Source organism: Cupressus sempervirens, chromosome 1 (genome assembly GCF_028749045.1).
Source record: "Cupressus sempervirens isolate cs-2001-9-10 chromosome 1, ASM2874904v1, whole genome shotgun sequence".
In the NCBI taxonomy this organism is placed as follows: Eukaryota; Viridiplantae; Streptophyta; class Pinopsida; order Cupressales; family Cupressaceae; genus Cupressus; species Cupressus sempervirens.
Window position 1 is genome coordinate 230,316,340 of NC_143118.1, and position 4,520 is coordinate 230,320,859.

The following is a 4,520-nucleotide window of genomic DNA, read 5'->3' on the forward strand; positions in this document are numbered from 1 at the left end:
GTCTCCACAACATGGTCCTATAGGAATTATAATCGCATCCATACCTCGCATGAGCTCCGAGATATGCCACATCAAAAATCACTGCCCTATGGCATTTAGTGACCCTTAGGAATGTTTCGGTTTGGCATGCCTGAGAATGTTCGGGCACTCAATAGGATGGGACGAGCTTGGGGATAGGGTTTACCCAACCACCCAAAGCTAACAGAATAGACGGTTCGATCCCATGATGAAAGGTGAGAGAGATTTGGTAGTTGGCAACTTTGTACTAGCCAACACTACAAGTTTCAACATCACTCAAGATGGTGTTGCAAAATCAAAACGGAGTAAGATCTCTACAAAGTGAAAGAGGTTATTATAAGTCTTTGCAACATAGTCCTATAGGAATTGGAATCACATGCATACCTCGCACGAGCTCCATGATATGCCTCATCAACGATTGTTTCCCTATGGCATTTAGTGACCCTTAGGAACATTTTGGTTTAGTGTGCCCAAGAATGTTCGAGCGCTCAACAGGATGGGACAAGTTTAGGGATAGGGTTTACCTAGCCACCTAGAGCTAACAAAATAGATAGTTCGATCCCATAATGAAAGGTGAGAGAGATTTGGTAGTTGGCAACTTTGTACTGGCTAACACTACAAGTTTTAGCATCACCCAAGATGGCATTGCAAAATCAAAACGAAGTAAGATCTCAAAAAAGTGAGAGAGGTTATTGTAGGTCTATGCAACATAGTCCTATAGGAACTAGAATTGCATTCATACCTTGCACAAGCTCTGAGATATGCCCCATCAAAGATCGCTGCCCTATGGTATTTAGTGACCCTTAGGGATGTTTCGGTTCAGCATGCCCGAGAATGTTCGAGCACTCAATAGAACAAGATGAGCTTGAGGATAGGGTTTACCCAGCCACTTGAAGCTAATGGAATAGATAGTTTGATCCCACGATGAAAGGTAAGAGAGATTTGGCAGTTGGCAACTTTTTACTAGCTAACACTGCAAGTTTCAGCATCCACCGAAATGGCATCACAAAATCAAAAAGGAGTAAGATCTCCAAAATGTGAGAGAGGTTATTGTAGGTCTCTGCAATACGGTCCTATAGGAACTATAATCACATCCATACCTTGCATGAGCTTTGAGATATGCCCTATCAAATATTGCTACCCTATAGCATTTAGTGACCCTTGGGGACATTTCAGTTCGGCGTGCTCGAGAATGTTCAAGCACTCAATGAGATAGGATGAGCTTGGAGATAGGGTTTACCCGGCAACCCAAAGCTAATGGAATAGATAGTTTGATCCCACGATGAAAAGTGAGAGAGATTTGGTAGTTGGCAACTTTTTACTGGCCAACACTACAAGTTTTAGCATTACTTAAGATGGCATCACAAAATCAAAATGGAGTAAGATCTCTGAAAAATGAGAGATTTTATTGTAGGTCTCCATAACACGGTCCTATAGAAACTAGAATCACATCCATACCTCACACAAGATCCAAGATATGCCCTGTCAAAGATCGTTGCCCTATGGCATTTAGTGACCCTTAGGGACATTTTAGTTCGGCATGCCCAAGAAAGTTTGAGCACTCAACGGGATAGGATGACCTTGGGGATAGAGTTTACCTAGACATCTAGAGCTAACATAATAGACAGTTCTATCCCATGACCCTTTTTCCACTAAGTTGCAAATTTGAGCAACTTTTACAACTTTCAACAATGCAACTTTGCACAAAAAGTGCAATTTTTACATTTTTTACTTGATTCCACTTCTATGACTTGAAAAAAGTTTGGAAACACTAAAATAACTTATTTTCAAATGCTCAACCTTTCACCAATTTCCAAACTACTACAAAGTTGTCAGCATTTTTGCAATTTTACTTTGACAATTTTTGCTATTTTTTTAAATTTTTGACATCTTAATTTCTAGATGCCTAAAACTTAACCTAATGACTCTAAGGACTTTTATAACCTTCTAAGAAACATAAAAATCATTTTTTTCTTGAAAAATTACCTATATTGCTCATTTTTATGCCTAAAAAATGGCTCATAGTGTAACAACAAAGACTTGGTCCAAAACAAACATACCTCATCTTTTGATATGTTATAGAGAAGCGAATTGGGTATCCTAATCTTTAATTTATTTTCTTGATGTTATGAAAAAATATGGAGAAAAATGCAAAAGGAAAACATTTTATGCATTTTTTCTCTTTTTACATCATCACTTTGGAAAAGTGGAAATATTACTAACCTAGTTTAAAAATCAAGTCTATTCTAGTTATCCAAATGAATTATTGTATATTCTTTCATCCTAGTTACAACTAGATATAAGAAAAACATAAATGCTTCATGCACTTATTCTCTCAAGGAGTAAAATTTTCACACAACCTCAATGTTGACAACTTGATTCAAAAGGAGGAACCTTCACCTTTAGAAGTTGTTATGAAACAAATTGAAGAAATGAGGAAGGAGCCTAATGTGATTAACTTGACCAATGACATCAACTTGACTAGTGACCAATGACATTCAAACTACAAAACAATATATTTCTCCAATTGAATATTGGCTCAAACAAATCTAATGACTCTAGAAGAGCTAAACTATCATGGGTTTCCAAATCTAAGCACACCTGTACACCTCTAGGAGACTCATTTGAACTAGTGTTGAATACTTTGATATTGAATAAGATCATTACACTACCATATAACTATAAAGCTTATGAACCCAAGGTTAAGTCTAAATTTTGGAATGACAATCACTATTGCATCTATGATAGGAATAAGGGTCATAGGACTAAAAATTATGGTGTAAAGCACCTAACTTTAATTCATCATAAATTAGTAATAAGGTCAGGGGATAGATCTCATGATCTTCCCATGACCCATCCATTTTGTTAAGGACATAAGACCCCTTGGTGTGTTTATAAACCTTGGGCATCATTTGGTTCTAATGGATGATATGTTAGTCATTTCATACTTTTATAAGTGTTTCTTAGGGGTTTGGAAGCCTAACAAGGTTTATAAGTGTTAATCAAGTTTAAATACAACATTTCTTGCTATAGCGGCAAAAGTTGCTTAAAAGTTGTCAACAACTTTTACAATTTGCTAAGCAACTTTTTGGTGTAGGAGTCCCAATGGCTCAAACCATTTGATGGTTGAGTAGAATGATTAGAAATGGCCTATTTAGGCTTGAGACATTCAAAAATGGATAAAGAGGAAAGATCTAATTCTAAACTTGCTTTCAAATCAATAAAATATACCTATTGCAGTGCAATTTCTTGACATTTTTTAAGTACAGTATAGAAGAATAAGGGGTGGATGATGACCTTTCTAATCTGAAAGTTGATGCTAAGTGTCTTAAGGCTTTTGGAAATGGTTTGAAGTTTTTATCCTTTGTCTTTCGAAAGTAATCAAATTTATAAGCTTGCTAGTTTGAGAAACCCTCAATTTCAGGGTTTTGGCATTCAAATGGCCATAACTTGTTGATCCATTGATGGAATTTATTTTCCACTTGTATGAGGCAAGTTAGGGATGTGCACTATAAGATTTTTGAAGTTTTTGAATAGGAATTGAAGGCATTGAATTTTGGGAGGAAGCCCTAGGTCAAATATCACCATGTATTTGACCAGTTTTAAGAAGATCAAATTAGATAAAGAGATGGAGAGAGTTTAAGGACTTGGTGATCAAAAAAATTGTCCTTTTTTGAGTAAGTAAAACACCCTGGAAGTGGACTTTTGATTCTATGTACCCATTCCTAACCTCTTGCTTTGAAACCCAAGCCTAACCTAGTTAATTAGGCCTATGGACTTAGTTAGGGTTATGATATGCTGGAGTGGAGTCAATCTCTTCAACTTTGGAGTTTTGAGAGAACTTGAACAAGGGTATCTAAAAGTGTGATTTTTTCCTTAAATCCTTTAGGAAGTATTGGAGTTAGTGGCAAAAATCAGGGATTGGAAACCTAATAGGATTCTAGGTCCTTTCTTGAAATTTGTGTTGTGGGTTGTTGTGTCTGCAACCAATGGTGTATTTTTCTTAGTTGGGTTGTGGCTAAGTAGTTTCTAGCCTTTTTTGGAATTTGTGAGGCCTAGAACCATAAAATCCCTATTTTACCCAAATTAAGGAAATTTTTCCTTAAAGGCTTGATTTGGGTCAAATTGCTTTGTGTCATACTTTTGTATGGTGAGTCTTAAAACCCTCATAGTAGCTCCTTGTAGAGGTATACACTTGTTGAAGTGAAACAAACCAATTGTTCAATCCTTTGAACATCTTGAGTGTTGGTTTTGGGGTTGGGTCTTAAGGTTGTGCTTCTATTGTTGCACTCTGCATCAAATTATATGAAACTTAAATACCTCATTCAAGATCTCATTGATGATAATAAAGTTGGGGTGAATGGACTCGTGACTAATACTGATTGTAAGGCTTTCAATGAACCCCGATACCCAAGCATGAATAAGAAGAAAGTTCTAGGAAGAAAAATAGGATGCAAAGATCAACTACATATGATTGAGAAAACTTGTGAGAACATAAACAT